At 31.9% G+C, this 21,122-nt stretch overlaps 1 long non-coding RNA gene across 2 annotated transcripts; it reads left to right on the top strand.

Moving 5' to 3' along the window:
- The first annotated feature begins 2,476 nt into the window (after window positions 1-2,476).
- On the top strand, window positions 2,477-7,757 carry LOC112421095 (uncharacterized). 2 transcript variants are annotated; one of them, XR_005645992.1, is made up of 5 exons: window positions 2,477-2,681; window positions 3,158-3,315; window positions 3,420-3,495; window positions 3,601-3,687; window positions 6,128-7,757. It is a non-coding gene; the product is annotated as an uncharacterized lncRNA (long non-coding RNA). The 2 variants fall into 2 exon arrangements; XR_003011067.2 differs by lacking the exon at window positions 6,128-7,757 and adding an exon at window positions 4,672-6,119.
- The last annotated feature ends 13,365 nt before the right edge of the window (window positions 7,758-21,122 follow it).

Raw genomic sequence — 21,122 nt, 5'->3', positions numbered from 1 at the left:
GTGATGGATCAAAACCTCGTAGTTCGAGGTTAAAAGACATGTGTTAGTGGTATCTTGGGTCAAAAATTGGGGTATGACAGAAAAGAAGCGGAAAAGTGGTTCATGTTAAATATATATTTGTTTATTGGCTAAAATATGGTTTTAGTCCCTGTAAAATAAAAAATTTGTTTTTGGTCCCTGCAAAATTTTTTGTTTTTAAAAATAGTCCCTGAGACCATTTTCAAAAACAAAAAATTTTGCAGGGACCTTTTTTAAAAATAAATTATTTTGTAGGGACCAAAAACTACAAAATTGATTCAGTTATAACGTGCCACATATGCAAATCATCACAAAAGTGGGGTCAAGGACTATTTTCAAAATCAAAATTTTGCAGGGACCAAAAACAATTTTTTTTACAGGGACTTAAACCAAAACAAGGTATATTTGCAGGGACTAAAACATATTTTAATCTTGTTTATTTTAGCGATCCACCTAAACATATTTTCTGACTCTGTCGCTGGATTGATTCCTGTTAAAAAAAAATTGACAAAAACCACCCTTTATGAAGAAAAATGAAAGAAAAAACTTGAAAGAGAAAAGATTAGAGAGAAGAAACAGGAGCTGATAAATAAATACAATTATAATAACTATGAATGGTTGAAAGACCATTTTAAAATAAGTATGAATTGGTAGCATTAACACCTTTTCTAAATTTTTTCCTTCCCATCTTATGTGAAGCTTGTATGGTCACAACTATTTGATCATACATTATTTATTTTAGCACACATATTTAACAAAAAGTAAAAAGAGAAAAATATTAAATAAAATATATATTTCAAATATAATTAACTAATGTGTATTTTGCATGTATGTATGTTTAAATGGCTGTAACCTCCCAAATATTTTTCCTTTTATAAAACTTTTGGGTATTTTGCAAGTATATATGTTGAAAAAATTTTGTTTGCCCGGGAGAGTTTTCTCCAAAACTTTTGAGTCTATTTTTATAAAAAAAAATGTTAGAAAAAATATGGATAAGGATCTGTGACCTCTTTTTTTCTATGAAAAACTAATATATATACATAAAAAAAGTAACGGACGGTCCTAAACTATATTTGTTCGACAACTTTGACCTATTTTTCACGTGTCTAAACTTTTGATTTTGCCCCTTCAAAGAGGATTTAAATTCCTCTTGGTCGAATTCAAGAATCATGTCGAACTTGTCCAGTCGAAATCTTTGCTTTCCTTCTAATACTTATTAAAGAATTTCATGGTCTTGATAACCAATTTGTCTGTCAAAATACACATTTAAAAATATAGGTATTTGGAATTGAACAAGGGAAGGATGAATTAGGATTTTAGAGATTTAGAGTGCTAATTTTGATTTTGTTTTCGCCACTTTTGTCCCTATAGCCACGTAATACAAAAAATATTGTCGCCTCAACTTTTAACGGTCAAATTTAACATCGAGGACTAAAGTGGATAACCATTTTTTTTTTTTGGAGTCTGATACCATTTTGTATTTTTATGAGTTAGGGACTATTATGACATCGACGTGCACATCCGGAGATCAAAACGGTTATTTCACAACTTTATTTCTATCACTTTAGTTCCTATATCCATGTCATACATCTCCGTCAACTAAAAAAAATGTCAGTTAAGCTTTTAACGGCCAAACTTAATGTCGAGGACTGAAGTGGTTAACTGATTTTAAGTGAGAGACTATTTTGTGACATCGAAGTGCACATCTAACTACCAAAATGGTTGTTTTCCGAATTTGTTTATGTCACTTTAGTTCCTATATCCATGTCATACATCCTTGTCTGAATTTTTTTTTTGGCAACTCCACTTTTAATGGTTAGATTTAACATCAAAGATTAAAATGACTAATGCATTTTATAGTCAAAGATTGTTTTATAATTTTACATGAGTCTCCAACACTATTATAGCAACGTTGTGTGGGGTGTTCAAAACCGAAATAATCAAATAGAAAAACCACAAATCAAATTAACCCAAGCTGAAACCGCAAAAAAAACTTATTGTCTCGAAAAACTGCATCAACCGATCCAATCCAAGTCACATTGATTTAGTTCGGATTGTATTTTAAAAATCAACCGAATCAAACATAACCATATGCTTTGTATAATGCGGTTCGGAAGACTTTTAATCTCAAAATCGAACCAAACCGCACACCGTTAACACCGTGCAGCATGCACATCCAAAGACCAAAAATGTTGTTTTTCCTTCATTCTCTTACGGTATTTTCGAGAACCCATTCACTACACATATCTCGTGCAGTGTGAGTGTGGTCAGAACTCAGAAGCACTTGGTTCATCCCACCCCACCCACCCTCTTTTTGATCAATCCACCTACTGAATTTATTATTTTCAATGTTTATGTTAATTCTCAATTTATTTTACCCATTGTTTTTCCCCACACACTGGCCACTTCCTTAATTTCATCTGACCAAGTTCACTTATTACCTTCAATTTTCATTTTTATTCTCATTTTATTTTTCCTATTTAAACCAGCCTATCCTTTGTTTGGTTTCCACGTTCAAACTCTTGTTGTAAATTCATCACAATCTCTATTCCCACCATCTTTTGCAAATCACTAAAAATCAAAACACAAACTTTTCTATTTCACCCCAACATCACCATCTCTACAAAACTTTCATATACAAAAGCAGCCACTGCCTAGTTAAGGTTTCTTTCTCGATTTATTTGTTTTTTCTTTCTTCACCAAGTCTACGCACATTTCCATTTTTCATCTTCTTAAACATGCTTTTTATTTTAGAGTAATGATAAGTTGACATCTAAAAAATTGTTCAACATCATATATTTATGCGGAATATATATGTACTATTTATTTATTATTATTATTATTATTGTTGTTGTTTCGTTCTCTTTTAGTCATATCATTAGTTATAGATATCATTAGTTATATCCAGAAGTCCTAACTCAACTGATAAAATGTCGAAATTGTTAGTCCGGATATCATGATCGGCGTTCGAACCCCGATACCTTCACTTATGTGTGAGTTTATAATAACTTTGTCATTTCATCTATCTATAAAAAAAAAAAAAAAGATATCATTAGTTATGAATGATGCATTTTTATGCGGTTGTTAAGTTGTTGATTTTTGAATATTCAAATGACATTGCTTTAATTTCTCTTGACAGTGCCATTCAAGAATGTAGGAGCCGAGCCTCTGACGAGGTGGTGGAGAACACAACATTGTTCAAGTTGCACTAGGAGGAGAGGTGTGAAAAATGATCACCGAAGTATGGAGATACGACAGAGTGAAGCAACCTTGGGCATGGGTGGAATTGGAAAATAGGTACCTTGCATTTTTTTTTATGTGTGTATTTGTTTTGGCATTTTGTAGGAAAAAATTATTAAGTTTTTATAAAAATATTAATCCAATGCTATTCGTTATTGTAGCGGAAATGAACCTGTGTTTTCGATAATAAGGTCTGAATTTCAATGTCTTGCTCCTGGAGGTTATGTTGGAAGACAAGTAAGAAGTAGTATATTTTTAGGGTTTTTGTTTACTTGCAAATAAAAATACATTTGTGCAGTATAGTCCAAAGTAATACTCTAATATATTCTATAAAACATATAGATAATAAAGATGATGGCTATGAGGATTACATGAGCTCAAAAGCGTGCATTGAGCCAGAGCCTGTGGTGTTTACCACCCTCATTTGAGGTAAAATCTGCAATCATATGTGCAATTGGGTTTTAGGAATTTTTTTTTTATCTGCCCTAGTTTATGTCAAAAAATACAAAAATGCTCCACTTTTTCGAAAAATTGCAAAAATGTCCTACTTTTTTCAGAAGTCACTGATACCACTCCACTTGAAGTTGCGGGGTACCCTAAAAAGTAGCAAAAGTTTTGTCCTTATTGTACACCTCTACTTGGAGTTGCGGGGTACTTTCATATTTTTTATTTTATTTTTTTTACTACCCCGCAAGCTTGACTTGCGTCCTATATTTGGCTTTTTTTTTTTAAAATTTTTTTTAAATACCCCTCTACTTAGAGTAGAGTGGTATAATAAGGACAAAAAAAAATATTAACGTGTAACATATAATAATAATAACTTAAACTTAATTTAAAAAAACTAATTAAAATTATATAACAAATAAAATATCATAATATCTACAATTATTATCAAACATGTATTATTTCATCTACTATAAATACTTCGTTTAATTTTTCAATTTATCATACCATTTCAACTTTTATTAATAATATAAATTTAGGCGTTAGACAAAAAAGTAATTATAATAATAATCATAATATTTACAAAATTAAAAACATACGAAATACAATAAATACGAAATAAAGACTTGAGTTCTACTGATGTCTAATATTAATGCAATCTTTGCGGGAATGACCAGGCATCCTACAAACGCCGCATCTTTTCTCAGTTTCCACATCGTCCATCTCGGTTCTAATGCAAGTAATTGGTGGACGACCTTTCTTTGCCATACGCATAGACTTGTCGGGAACCACCTTCAGTCCTTCATAATTAGGCCAATATGTCTGGTGGTGAACCACGTCGAAGTGGATGTTGTATACGGTGTATACACACTCATTCGTGAATTTGTTATCGACAAAAGTCTTGTAGTCATGACAAAAGCTAGAACATGGTAGGTGTAACGCTCTGAATCGTCCCCATTTATTTTGCAGGTCCACCTTGTATTCTCCTTTTAGCAATCCTTCTTTATGGTCGATGGTTTCACGGACGGAAAAGGTATACCGATCCCGGTCAAACTGAGTGACATGATGACTGTTGGATTTAATCACCTCATTTCTGAGATATTTCATGCTGTTTTCTGAGTATGGCTCACCAGAATTTACCCTTGCCGCTGCCTCATGTCCTCTTTTAGCAAACAAGGCCGCCAACCTGTAATATGATGCTTTCACAATAGCTGTGATCGGGAGTCCTCGAATACCCTTATACACGTTGTTTTGTGACTCTACCAAGTTACTTGTCATATGGCCATATCGTCGACCATCGTCATGTGATTGAGTCCACTTTTGTTTGGGAATATTGTCGACCCATGCTAAAGCCTTTCGGTCTGCAACAACAATTTCAGAACGGTAATATTCGAATGTAGGGATGTTCATGGCGTAACCTGCATTGTTTTGAAAAAAGTTAGATGTGTCTTTTTAAACAAATAATATGTCGAATTTACGTGGAAAGAGATATGATTTTTACCCATGCCTTCAACTTTCTTCTTAAGTTCTCCATCCTTGAATGATCTCATAAAGTTTTGTGCAATGTGTCGGACACAAAACACATGGCTTGTCGGAGCATCGTGCCATCCATTCTGTGGATCATCATACGCGCTCTTTATCGACACATGTCTATCAGAAATGAGGCATATGTTCTCCTGTGGGGTGACATGCTGCCTTAGATTTTTCAAAAAGAAACTCCATGCCTCCTTGGTCTCGCCTTCCACGATTGCAAAAGCAATGGGAAATATCTTGTTGTTCCCATCTTGCGCAACAGCTAACAACAATGTTCCTTTGTATTTACCATACAACCAAGTTGCGTCAATTTGGACAATTGGTTTGCAGAATTCAAAACCTAAGATGCACGGACGAAAGGCCGAAAAGAGACGCTTGAAGATGATCTCATTTACCACTTCTGTTGATGGGACCGTTTGAAAATCAATTATTGTTCCTGGCAAATCTTTTTCCATGACCATCAACCACTGTGGTAGTTCTTCATAAGACTCCTCTCAATTACCATAAATTGATTCAATCGCCTTATTCCTTGCTCTCCATGCCTTTCTGTATGAAACTGTGTAATTAAACTTCTCTCGGATGTGTACAATTATAACCTTCACTGTAATTGAAGTATCCATATATAGAAGTGACTTAACACTTTCACATATCACATTGTAACTAAGTTTGTGATGATCTTGCGTCATTTCTGTTGAGACACATGTATGATCATTCATTTTCCCGATCTCCCATTTATTAGTTTTTTTCCTCCACGAGGCCCGCAATTTGAAACCATATTTTGTATCTTTACATTTGATGACATACCGTTGAGGATCTGATTTTTTCACAATATAATCCGTTGATTTCTTCATGTGATAAAATTTAATTGCGAGAATGCAATCATTTTTGTTAGGAAATTGCATCCCCGGGGCAATACCTTGATCGACCGGAAGAGCCATTGAATGATAAAGTTCAGTTGAGTGGTCATCATTGACGTTGCGCATGGACCTTGGTGGATTGTAAGAAGCTTTGATTGGTAAAATTGGTAGTTGTGGCAGATCGTCGTCTTCATATTCTTCGTTCTCATCACCGTTTTGTGCGGCAAGGAGTTCTTCATCATCTTGAACTTCATCATTTCGTTGGTCATGGAATTGGGAGGTAAATATATCGATTTCATCGTTTAAAATTTCGGGTTGTGTTGAACGGGATGGTGTTTGAGAGGGATGAGGTTGAGTTATTCTTTGTGATGGTTCGTACACATTTTGTGACCACTGTGACTGAAAAGGTTGGGATAAGGATGCATCATAAATGGATGACGGGTTGTAGTATGGTTCAGACGATGACGGGTTGTAGTGTTGTGTGCTATATTGTTGTTGTAGTAGACTTTGGTGTTGACTAGAACTTGATGGGTAATTTAACTCAAAATTAGATGTTGGATTCTTCATGTCAAATGTAACATAAAACTCTATATAGGACAAAGAACTGTGACTTTTATGTACGTTAAACATAAACTCGAAATCGTCGTTATCAGTTATTCTTAACGCCTGGTAGTGAATTGTGGTAGTTCCAACAAACATGGGATTCCGGCATATAATTTCAGACACAACCATATTATCTCCGAGACATAATTTTTCCACTATTCTTTTTTTGAGATGCAAGTAAGTACTAGCCATGCTCACTTTCAAACCTTTGGTATACTGACTTTGGAAAAAATGTCGGATTCATTTTGTTTAACTTCTCCATTGTAGTACATAAAAACGTTTATATTTGGTGCCATTGAATGGTTTGGTCTTAAGAAATGAGTAAGAGTATGAAGTAGAGTGGTGTGATACAATCATAATATGTAGACCACTTTTATAATAACACGTAACTGCAGACCACTTCTCCATTCGATAAGCGGGAAAATTGAAAAAAAACTAGAACGCAATCTTGACTTGCGGGGTAGCTGCCACACGCGCCAGCTGTAGGGGGTACCACGCAACTCCGACTTGCGGGGTACATAACGCACGCGCCAGCTGCAGGGTAGGCCGCTATCTGGAGTGGCGGGGTAGTAAGGACACGCGCCTCACTATTGGCTCTTCAGAGGCAGCATGTCGGTCCTTTGGGAGCTAGCACCATGCACGTGATTTAGCATGTTTTGGTCATTTCAGTCAAAAATTTCTTGCAGAAATTAATGCATTTTTTACATGCAATGGTCATTTCTATATTTATTTGAACACTGTTGGCTTGCATGCGTTGCAGTAGTAACACATGAATTCTTCACTTCACTGATTAAAATACCACACTACTATTTCCACCATTTACACATAGTTTAACATTATAAATACCACACCTATATTCTTACTCTTTACACATATTCTACTTATATCAATCCTTTTCTTCCTTACTCACTCACATAACAAATTATTTCAAACAACTTGTGGTTGGAAAATGATCATAGATCCATGGAAGAACACATCAGAAGATGGGTATATATGAATATTAATTTGTTAATTTTACTTTCATTTTTTAAATTACTTATTATATCTTCTCTTTTTATTTTTTGTTAGGATGCAGAGAGTGCACCTCTAACCACTCGTACACGACAACACATAATACCAAGTCCTTTTATTGAAGATTATCTACGTCAACCTGGATTCTTTGAGGTTTCTCAAATAGGGCGTTACAAAATTGATAGGCACATTGTAACCGCTCTTGTAGAAAGATGGCGGTCCGAAACACATACTTTTCATTTTCGAACGGGTGAATGTACTATCACTTTGGAAGACGTCTATATTTTACTCGGCTTACCTTTTGGAGGACAAATTGTTACGGCTCCTCCAAATCTTCCGTGGAATAATTGTGCTCAATTGTTGGGAATAACTCCTTCAGCACACAAAACTGATGGTTTTACTCTCTCGTTGTCGTGGTTAAAGGATAATCTGGTCGATAATAACTTCAATGAACAATCTCCTCCGGAGGTAAAAATACAACACACTAGAGGTGCCTACTATACCTCTTTGGAGGGTTCTCGTTTCCTAATACAACTGAATTATTTGTGCACAACTCTTGGTTGTATTTGTTAATGGATTTTAATGAAACAAGAAAATATAGTTGGGGATCGGCAGTTTTGGCTTACCTTTATCGTGGCTTGTGTGAGGCCTCACATCCAAATATAAAAGCACTAGTTGGATGTCATTTCTTGTTACAAGTTTGGGGATATTGTCGGTTGAGTTATATCGCTCGGAGAAATGATAACCCACTCCAGTGGCCGCTAGGATTAAAGTAAGCGTGGCCAATTCATTTTTTTTATTAATTCCCTAACATATTCTCGCTTCTTATTAATATTATTATTTGATAAATTAGCTACTAATTTGTTTATATCATTTGTTAGATGGACAAGTGTAGGTTCAAGATACTACGAGAATCCAAGCTAGGACACTATATCTTACAGAAAAAAGTTTGATGACATACTAGAACATGATGTAATATTATAATTGATTTTTGAATTATGAGTTTATATATATATATATATATATATATCAAAATTGTTAACCTTACACTACAACTTCTCTCTTGTGCCAGTTTAAATGGAGATCATACAAGAAGGTTCCATACAATTTGCCTGAAGACTATTGGGATTGGACAGCAACAACTTACCTTATATGTTTTGACAAAGTTGAATGACATCCAACTGATAGGGTCAAGCTTCAATTTGGTTTGCCACAAGAAATACACGGGGCCCCACGAGACATGCGACAATTCCATATGTTGGACAAACGGTTCAAGACGTGGTACCAATCACGTGGTTTTCGCTTTCCACAAGAGAACGAACATTGGGACAACCGACGGCGTTATACTTTACCTCGCATGCGGCCAAGATCACTCACCCCAACTCATGTGTATATTGAGTGGTTGACAACCACATGCAACCCACGACTAATGATTTCAATTGACACAAAACCATCAGATTCAGATCCAGACGAAGAAGAAGAGCCGGAACATGAACCTGAAATTCACAACAACCAAACACCAATTCATGATGATTTTTGGGATCAAGACATTTTTTCTCAACTACAAGATCATCAATCCCAACCACATACAGCACAAAACATTCATGGTTCTGTAATGTATGAATTTCTCGACACCCCCCAACAAAATATCATCCAACCACCACCATATACCTCCCCGAGAAATGCATATGAACCCCATTATCAGTCAACTTACCAACAAAATTCAATGCCAAATTATGGTTACAATGATCCAAACCAAGCTACCACATCCAACAACAACTACTTCTCCTATAATGACCCAAACCAAGCTGGACCGTCCAACACCAATTACCCCCCTACAACAACCCACAATACCCAATGTACACCAACCAAAACTACAACCACCCACCAACACCAACAAACCTATTATCTCACTTCTCTCCGGCTTCGTTGAACTCCAATGAACAATTTCTGGATATGGGATGGAAAACAAGGGAACTCCAATGAACATAATTCCTTGTTTTCCCTTGTTTAGTTGTAAATTATATTCGGTTCCTATAATTTACAACTATTAACTAATGTCAATGAAACATAATATAAATAATCCTTATAACTATTGATGTAGCCGGAGTTCTTTCCGAGATGGTTCTATCAATTTATGAGTCAGAGGTATCATTTTGTGTCTTTCCTGATTTTGATTGCTGGGAGATAGTTGAACCAAGAGTTGTTTTCAATTGCGGCCACATGTATAAATTATAAAACCTATAACCATACACATGTAACCCGAGCCATAATTGTTAAAACTAAACACTATCTATATTTAACTTGATTTCCAAAATTTGTGTCATAGTGAAAATGTTGGCTTTTGGGCATCCGAATGGATCAATATGCAAAACTCGTTCAATAACCAAATTGTGGGAGTGGTATGTAACTGATTGACTAATATAATTAATGTTATATTTTTCTTAATCCAATTGATCATATACTTATTTCAATATAATTGCCATGGAAACAAATAGATGGATGAAAAACATGTGCGAATTAAAATAGCATTACGTTTGTTGCTTGGTTCTCATAATGACTACAAGGAGATGCTTGAACAAGATGCAAAGAAACATTGTGAAAAATCTGAATCTTTGAGGGCGAACGAGTTGAAGAATTGATGGGGCTGTGAAATTTATTTTGGGCTAGTTGTTTTTAAAATCAACTGATGAAGTTCTCTAGTCCCCTCCTTTGATGAATTGGATCAAAGTCAATAATGATGGTGCATTGACCAATAACCCTGTTCAAGCTTCTTCTGGGGCATACTTATAGACTCAAATGGTATATGCAAAGGTAGATTTAGGCAGAATGTTCAAACTGATTCTCCTTTCACTACTAAGATTTTTGGTGCGCTATAATGATAACTACTTCAAAAGGCTAGCATAGCTTATGGCTAGAAGTGACTCTCAACTAGTTTTGTTAGCTTTTCAATCAAAATCTTTGGTTCTTTGGAGCTTAAGAAGTAGGTGATTGAATAAGCACCAACATTTTTTTAGGACCCACGCATTTTTAATATTAAAACTGGTAAATGTTGTTGAAGTGTAATGGGTTTCACTTGCGGTGACATTTATACGGATACGATACGGCATCAATATGAGAAAATTTTAAAATTCAAGATACGACGCGGCTAAGATATTATTAAATTAAAGGCTACAATATGGTTTTAGTCCCTGCAAATATGCCTCGTTTTGGTTTTAGTCCTTGTAAAAAAAAAATTGTTTTTAGTCCCTGCAAAATTTTTTGTTTTTGAAAATAGTTAAGTGTTATTTGAGTTAACACTAGTATTCATTTCTTTCCTCTTTTCCTTATTAAGAAAAACAGGAAAAATAATAGAGAAATCATGTATTTCGTGCGTATCGGCTTTCCACCGCTATATCCCTCAGATATATTCCAAGTATTTGAAAAGTATCAGACAATCGTGTTTTTAAAAAAATAAAGTTTAATTGTCGGATACTCTCTCGATACATACCGAGTAGGTATCAGTACAGGATACGTATCAGATACAATACGTCATCAATTTTGCAGTATTTGTGCTTCACATATAGCATTAGGGCATTTTAAATGAGAGAGAATGATAAATAAATGATTAAAATAAATTATTTTGATGAGAGAGAATGATTGATTTTGAGAGATATATAAACAATGTCATTAATGTCACCAAAAACTAATGTCATCAATTGTCATCCAAAGATAATGATATATGTGTGAGCAATTTTATACCATTTTTTTTTAGAAAAAAAAAATGATGGTATTGAATATAAGAAAATGTCAACAATTCAATCTTATGCAATCATATTATTCCTAAATTTCCCTTCAATGAATGTGTTTTTGTTTTTCAATGAAGTTTTTTCTTCTCATGGAGGGGTAATTTAGAAATTACAGTTGTATTCTTTATAACTTTGAGAAAAATAAATGACACCAACTAGTTTTTTTTTAAAAGATTTGAATTTTTATTTGCTTATATATACTACTATTAAAAATTATAAATAAATGATATATATCCTCTGGTCTCGTTTGTAAATAAAAATTTGTTTCTAGATTTATTTAATAATTGGTATTTTTTAGGCATTATTCAATAACTAATGTTTATATTGGCATTGCAAATCAAATTATTAAATGAATTTTAAAAGTAAAATTTTGTTTATGATCAAAATCAAATAGAATACGTAAGACCTTTTTAACGATCGAAAAGTGGATATCTTTATCGTATATGTTTTTAATTCACAACACTACTCATAGTTTCTTTCTTAGAGAAACAACTATTTTGGTCACTGGATGTGCACCTCGCTGTTATAATGGTTTCTGACTCAAGAAAAAATACAAAAAAGTCCATAACTCCCATATCCGTTAGCCACTTCAATCCTCGACGTTATAATTGGCCGCCAAAAGTAGGGCAAACAAATTTTTTGTCCAATAAGGATGTATGGCGTGCTTATAAAGACTAAAGTGACAAAAACAAAATTCGAAATTATCACTTTTTAGTGACATTTTTCACTTGCAGGTGTTAATAACGTCGAGGACTAAAGTTGCTAATAGATTTTGGAGTCAGGGACTGTTTTATGACATCGATATGCACATCCATATACTAAAATGGTTGTTTTTCGACTTTGTTTTTGTCGCCTTAGTTCCTATATCCACGTCTTACATCATTGCTTGTTAAAAAAATTGTCAACTTAACTTTTAACTGCCAAATTTAACGTCGAGGATTAAAGCGACTAACAGATTCTACAATTAGTGGCTGTTTCATATATTTATTTGACTCAAAGACCGGGACGAACCTGAATTGGTCTAGGTGTGGTAAGTGCCACACCAGCTCGAACCCAAATTTTAAAATAAAAAATTGTTCAATCCACAAGCCCAGCCCAACGAAACACAAGAACCCACTTCCCCTCATTTCTCTGCAAACACGCTTTTCATTCTTCTTTCTCAGCAAACGCACACAACACAACTATAGAATAGAAGCATGCATCACCGACCACCAACCGAAGCACCACGCCACCCACCACCCACTATTGCAGAACAGAAGCACCATCACTGACCACTACCGACACACTTTCCTCTCATCTCTGTAAGTCACCAATATTTTGAGTTTAGATCCGCCCCTGATCAGATACCATTGTAAGAATGATGTGCACATTCAAAAATTAAAATCAAAAGAGTAGTGTTAACTTGTGCCCTTATGGCACAAGTTAAGAATCTAAAAATAGAATTAAATCATAAATTATGCCTCAAGAAGATAAGATTTTAAATTTCTAAAATATTAAATGCACAATTTTCAATAAAATGTTTTTATCTTTGGTTTCTTAATTTAGAATTTTCAAGTCTTATGTCAATAGTCAATTTATTTTCAGAAGTGCTATATAGCACGAGAAAAAAGCCAACAACCATGCACAACGGAAATCATGTGGCGGAGAGTAAAACGTGGGGGAGAGAGAATTCAGTTGGTTAAGGGAAAAAAAACATCCAAGGGTAGCAATTAATTCGTCTTTTGTCGTGCATGCTTTTTCTCGTATCATGAAGCATTTTCCATTTATTTTACCCATTGTTTTTCCCCACCCACTTCATTTATTTCATCTGATCATGCAAGTTCCCTTATTACCTTCAATTTTCATTTTCATTTTTATTCTCATTTTACTTTACTATTTAAACAAACCCATCCTTTGTTTGGTTTCCACGTTCAAAATCATGTGAATTCATCACAATCTCTCTATTCTCATCATCTTTTGCAAATCACTAAAATTCAATAACAAAATTTTGTATTTCACCCAACATCACCATCTAAACAAAACCTTTATATACCAAAACAGTGTGACTAAAATCCAAAAAAACAAAAGCAGCAGCAAAAGCAGTGTGACTAAAAATCATCCACTGCCTCGTTGAGGTTTCTCTCTCACTTCTACAAACAAAACATATTTGTTTGTCCTTTTTTCATCAAGTATAAGCTATACTTTTATTTTAGAGAATTGAATAATTTGACATCTAAAAAATTGTTCAACATCATATATTTTATACAAAATATGCATTATTTATTTTATTTTTTATTTTTTTCGTTCTGTTTTAGTCATATTATTAGTTATAAATAATGTATTTTTATGCCGTTGTTAAAAAATTGTTGATTTTTGGATATTCAAATAATATTGTAGTATTATTTCTCTTATCAGTGAAGTAGGAAAACACAACACTGTTCAAGATTCAAGTTGCACTTGGAGGAGAGGTGTGAAATATGACCACCGAAGTATGGAGATACAACAGAGTGAAGCCACCTTGGACATGGGTGGAATTGGAAAATAGGTAGCTCTACATTTCTTTTTTGTGTGTATTTGTTTTGGGTTTTTTTAGAAAAAAATTAGTTAGGATTTTTGGGTGGAATTGGAAAATAGGTAGCTCTGCATTTCTGTTCTTTATATTTACTCTTTTATATCCTAAATTATACCTTTAAATAATTTTTTCTATGATAAAGATTGTTGTCGGTATCATTAAAAAATTTAGATTTTTTTTGTTATATTGTTGATGTCATTGAAATAGATAATAATTGTTAGTTTGTTTTGTTATAACTTGAAAGCAACAAACATTTATATTATTAGTTTTAATCAAAATCAAAATTTCATAAAAAAAAATATCGTTCAAAATTTTCAAACATTAGTGCAATAAAAAAGAGCAAAAATGTTCGTCTTCTCGCTAGTATCAATAATGAATTTTACAAAGATTTTATATTATTCTATTATTAAAAAAAATAGATTAAAACCTCTTAGCCTAAGTTTAAAGACCAAACCGGATGATCACATGATAACACTTGGATGACATAGAGTTGGGTGACATTGATGACATTGGTCAATCATAATGTCACAACAACTCTCGACATTACCAAAATCGTGACACGCTTGCCAAATCGTATCACGATTTCTCTACTTCCCATCTTTACAATTTAAAGACATACACAACAATGTGTTTGTATTCCATATTGTAGACAGTTACAAGTTCAGCCTTAGTTATCTACATTTTTTTTGCCGTTATTGCTCCATCATCTTCACAACATTTCTTCATTGCTATCCACCTTCAAGTACTTTTTTTTGACAAAACCTTCAAGTACTTTTGTTATACTGCAATAAATATAGTTCTTAATTTGACCCGGCGATAGCACGGGTCCGCGAACTACTCATTTCATTTTTAAATATAAGTAAATTTTAATTTTTAAGTTTATTTAATTAATGATGTGTGTGGTCCATATTATAAACTACATATATCATTAATTAAATGAATCTAAAAAATAAAATTTGTTTATATTTAAAAACCTAGGGAGTAGTCTATTATATTCCAAATCATTTATGGTTTTTGGTATGACAGTCTTTATTATATTATTAACCGTACTTTATAACTTGAAACCACCTATGATATGGTATTATGCTTTGACCATGATTTCAGTTCTAAACTTATTATCTGTTTCAAAACGGTGCACACACAACTCTGATTTAAATTGAGAAATCTCCGACAGAAAGGAAAAAAATGGTGGTTTTCCCGCAAAAGAAAATCTTTATTTTATTTATATTTTTTTTTTTGAAAAATTCTATAATGAAGTTATGAGAATGATTTTTCTGGTGAAGTCAACTCTATAACATCAAAAGTGTAGTGAGTAGGACCACACTGTTTGTACGATGATATCAAAAGTTCAGTTCCCATAGTATCATCAATTCATGAGATTAACAAGACTGCATTTAATCTAATTTTATCCTACCTTGTTTTAAGTGTAATACCCGCAAAATGTAACACTTAAGACTATCACATGATATCATAAACTATGTTTGCATGTTAAAGATGCCAACAATAAAATAGTACATGTAAGTCCAAGATGTTGCAAGTTTTACTAGATAAATTATTATTGATCAGTAATCAACAATAAACAATTTAAAAATGAATCGAACATTAAAATCAAAATTAATTTTTTCAAAAAAGTCTGTTTCCTGACTGCACCGTAAAAGCTCCCAAAATATTTACCTTTTAATATACAATCACGCGGATAAAAATCAAGGTGTTGTATATTTAATTGACTTTTACTGATAAATTAGGCAAAAGAGTTTGGAAGAGATCCATACATCGATGAGTTTCATAGAGAAAACCATATCATACATTGTACAAATGTCTATGTACCTTTTCTTGGAGAATGGTCCTCATATGGTGAAGTTGTGTTGCTTCCATTACGCAACTTCCCTGACATAACAAATATCACAAGTATTTGCATGCTCGCAAGCAAGTGGAGCAGGAGTTGAGGAATGGGTTAGATCGGGACGTTGAGGTGTTAAGAGCATTTTAAGAAAGCATTAATCAAGAATTTGTTGTTATGAACACAACCACACCATTGCAACCGTTGCAATCGACTGCTTTTGTTTTATGAGAAATGTTAACAAGTGTTCTTAGGGTATTGTTTAGTAACTTTAAATAGTAAGTTTTTTTTAAAGTTTATGAAATCAATGCATTGGAAATTGAAATTTTTGACTTTTGTAATGAATAATTTCTTTATTAGAAATCCTTAATGAGTGCCCTTAGGGCACTCGTTAACAAAACCCTTATTTTTTTAATGATAATAGTATGTAATTTGTATTTTTGAGTACAATCTTTTATATTTTTCAAGTTTCAAATTTAGATGCTGATTAGTAATGAATAAACTAGTGTATAATATACTATATCCGCTCATTTTTATATGATCTTTAAATAAAAATTACAAATTTATAAATTTTTTGTTGAAGTAATAAATTTATCTCAAATATGTGTGACTATTACAAAAGTACCATGTACTATATATATATATATATATATATATATATATATATATATATATATATATATATATATATATAAGGTTTGCTAGAACACACCCATTAGTTTTTATGTGGGAGTGTTTTAGCAAAGTTACACCTTAAGGTGTATTTAACCATTTTTTAGTTATTCACTTGCTAAAATACTCCTTCTAAAAAATAAGTGGGTGTATTCTAGCAAATGTCTATAGGATTTGCTAGAACACACCCACTTGTTTTTTTAGAAGGTGTGTTATAGCAACATACACTTTAAGGTGTATTTATTAACTTTTTAGTTATAACTTGCTAAAACACTCCCACATAAAAACTAGTGGGTGTGTTCTAGCAAATCTATATATATATATATATATATATATATATATATATATATATATATATATATATATAGGATCCGTTGACACCAGGTATCAACAGATTCGTTGACACCAAATCTAATCCATCTATTTAATTAATCTAATGGCACACGTTTATTCCTTAAATTGCTAACATGAGGTGACTCACAAACTATTTCCCATAATTCATGCCCATGGGATATAAGAACAGTGGTTAAATCCAAAGACCAATACGAAACAAGGGATATATGAAATTGGGATTAAATATTGGATCAACTTGTTTATCTTTTATGTGGATCAAACAGTTCATAAAATGATTGCAGTCGCTGAGTGAAATTGCAAATTTCCAAAAAGTTACTTTGCTGTAAAAAAAAAAAAAAAAAAGAAAAGAGGAGTATTTTAATTTTGCAACAAGATATGATAAGATCATGTTTCCAATTTGAGTTTTATAATCATTAAATACAATAATAGTGTGTGATCACAAGAAAGGATACACAATAAAGAGAAATATGGCACTAAAATTAGCCTTTGATTAAATAAAATAAACGGTTGAGATTTGGTGTCAACGAATCCGTTGACACCTGACACCAGGTATCAACGGATCCTGTCTCATATATATATATATATATATATATATATAGGGTGGGGATATTTTGACTCCAAGAGTAAGTGTAATATCTTACTCCAAATCTTGACCTTTAATTCCAATTTTGGTTAATGACTTAGATTAATTGATATGGTAGGCTTTAATTCCATTTTCTATTATAGTCAACACTTATCACCACAAAATAACAAAACAATAAATGACATTTAATTAATTGATTGATTTTTTTTCTTCCATTGTTTTTTTTTTTCTTTCATGCTAAAAGAATTTTTATTTTGGATTTTATGCTCTTTTTATGTTATATGTTATGTTATGTTGGATTCACATGTTTTTTTTTATGTTATGTTGAATTTTTGAGCTCTTTCTCAAATAACATCATCTATGTATGTCTATGACAATAAAAACTAATTACGATGGAGATGATTATTTTAATTTGTCGTATAAATAAATACACAAATTTATTTATTTTTTATGCAATTATTGTAAATGGATTAGATATAAGAAAAGATTAGGGTTATTTCCTCTATCGTCTTTTTTTTTCGTGACAGATTAATACAAAAATGTGCGTTTATAAAAAATATAAGAAAAGATCAGGATTATAATGAAGAAACTAAACAAAATATGTCGTATAAAAAATAGTAACGGAAGAAGAATAAATATGCAATTCTTTGAATTTTAAAATTGTTTTCTTTTAAAAAAAAAATATGCAATTATTTTAGCGTAAAAAAAGTAAAGGGAGAAGAAAAAAAATCAATGGGAGAAGAAAAAAATTCTTTTTGCGTAAAAAAATATATGCCAATTTTTTCTTATGCAATTTTTTAGAATGAATAGAATGAGTGATTCTTGAAATTTTTCTTTTTAAGGAAATGATTTTAAGTTAACCCTAAATAATTCTTTTAGCGTGAAACGAAAAAAAAAGCAATGGAAGAAGAAAAAAAATCAATCAATTAAAAGACATTTATTGTGTTTTTTTTTGTTGATAAGAGACATTTATTGTTTTGTTATTTTGTGGTGATAAATGTTAACTACAATAGAAAATGGAATTAAAGCCTACCATATCAATTAATCTAAGCCATTAATCAAAATTGAAATTAAAGATCAAGATTTGGAGTAAGATATTACAATTACTCTTTGAGTCAAAATATCCCTACCCATATATATATATATATATGTATATATTCTTTCAAAAAAATGTAATATATATATTCAATGTTAACTTTTGATATTCGTAGTTACATTAATAAAAGATGTATTTAGAAAGAGTATTGCTAACGCAAGAATGCTACCAACACTTTTTAACATTCACTTTTTTATTGGATGAAATCAATATATGTCACACTATTTTGTGTGAGTTCAATTTTTAAAATGTAGACCCACAACGATTTAAACCAATAAAAGAATGAATATTAGAGAGTGTTGATAACATTACTCATCGCTAACAAGGGTCCTCAGACATTCTTTAAAAATTTTAATAAAGAAATTATTCATTAAAAAAAGCAAATACTTTATTTTCAATGAGTTGAATACACACTATACAAATTTTTTAAATTACAGTGTCTGCATCACAATGTCTGTAATTAAAATTTTCATATCAAGTGTTGTTCCGCAAGACAATGTCTAATGATATCCTTAGATGTGACTCAAAGGCAAAATATTATAAAGATTGTACTGGCAATCGTTGAATGCTCCTCCACATTTAGCTAACATTAGCTATAGAAAATTAGTTTTCAAAAAAAAAAAAAAAAAAGCTATAGAAAATTATATTCAGGAGACTTCTAGATTGTGATATATTATTATTAATCTTAATTTTTTTTTTTTTGACAAAATTATTAATTTTGGTTGTTTGAGTTTTAAGACAATTTATTTCAATGCCATCTTTCACATACAAATTGTAAATTTGAAGTTATTGGCAATCGTTGAATTTATGATCTAAATTTACATTTATCTTATTCGAACATCTTTTTATTATAGGGCAATTATACCAAACAACCAAAATATACAAGACTATTTGGACATTGACATGTGAATCAAAGCAAAAACAATATATTAAAAAGAGTTGTGCATCCAAACTACTTTGTATTTTTTGTTTGTAAATTGTATCAAAATGTTCGTTCAAATAACATACTTCTAAATTTATATATGTAGATCAGTATGATCTAAACAAATTAAAAAAATAACAAAACTTATCAAATAAAATTAAAAATACCACTAACGAAATAAAAAAAAAAAATCAAATCAAGGTAATGCATTTTTTTTTTTTGGGATTTTTATGCCAATATAAATTTAAAAATGAGTTTAAACGAAGGAATTTTGGATTTTGAGGGGTGAAGTCTTGCAAGAAGTCATTTTGTTTTACGGAAATCTTGTTTCTTGATTTTTATTTTATTTTATAGCTATGTTTCGTGAAAATTGGTTTTTAAATAGAAATGTGCATTTCCAATGCCTCAAACACAATAAAATCAATAAATCATTGAGTTAGACGGATTAGTATGGTTTTTAAACAGGTTATGCATGACAAAATACATATTCTGTCTCTATCTTAATACAATTTAGATTATGGAATCTGATCTTGTTTTTCCATGAATTTTTGGCACGGGAAAGGTGTATATAGGTGGTCAGGTTTTAAAATATAAAAAAACAAGAATTTTAAATTTTATAATCCAAACGTGCCCTATAACATGATTCAAAGTAGGATGCATAGAAGAAAACCTAATTTAGGATTTGAAAATCTAAAAATCTAAAGATATTTTTGAATTTTTAGAGAGCGCAAAGAAGTGAGTTGGATAAGAAATTGAAGTCTCAAAAAAGTATAAGGTGTTGTTTCTTTTGATAGATAGTAAATATAAGGAGTTTTGTATTGCGAAAAGTATATTAATATTAATTAAAAAAGCACAAAGTTACCAACATTTTTGTTTTTATTTTTGTGAAAAAGTTCTAACATTTATCACTGAAACAAAACTCATTCGTGAAAAATGTTAACAGCTTAAATTGCTTCACTATCAGCCAAAATGGTGCTATTGGTGAGAGATTCATTAAGTGGAACGACAATAACCACTCTTGCATGATTCTTAATGTTGATGGTAGTTGTCCTGGCTCTCCTCCTAGAGCTGGCTACGGTGGTCTTCTTCGAAATAATGCAGGCTACTACCTCTCTTGTTTTTAAGGTCACATCCATAATTCTTTCGACATTCTTTACGCGAAACTTTTTGTTATTTATCAGGGACTCTTGTAGCCAAGGAAAAGAATGTTGCTGATCTTGTTTGCTATTCAGACTCAATGCATTGTATTCATTTAATTAAAGGGCCAATAATGAAGTTTCACAGTTATGCCGTGTTGATCCAAGACATAAAAGAGTTGTTTGATATTTTGAATGTCGCTATTTGTCATACTCTGAGAGAAAGGAACCAATGTGTGGATTTTATGGCCAAGCTTGGAGCTCCAGAACTTTCTAAAGATTGATGCAGCTGGAACTATATTTCCTAGATTGTAGTTTGCTTTGTTTTCTTTTCTTTTTCTTATGTTGTTCTTCTTAGCTTTGTAACCAAAAAAAAAAAAAAAACTCATTCATTTGCTTTTTTTAGCATTTATATCTCCCTTTTTCCCCACTTGAGGTGTTTTGTAAAAAGCAAATAAAATTTGACAAAAATAT

This window comes from Medicago truncatula, chromosome 4 (genome assembly GCF_003473485.1).
Source record: "Medicago truncatula cultivar Jemalong A17 chromosome 4, MtrunA17r5.0-ANR, whole genome shotgun sequence".
NCBI lineage: Eukaryota > Viridiplantae > Streptophyta > Magnoliopsida > Fabales > Fabaceae > Medicago > Medicago truncatula.
This window is presented reverse-complemented; position numbering and strand designations above follow the sequence as displayed.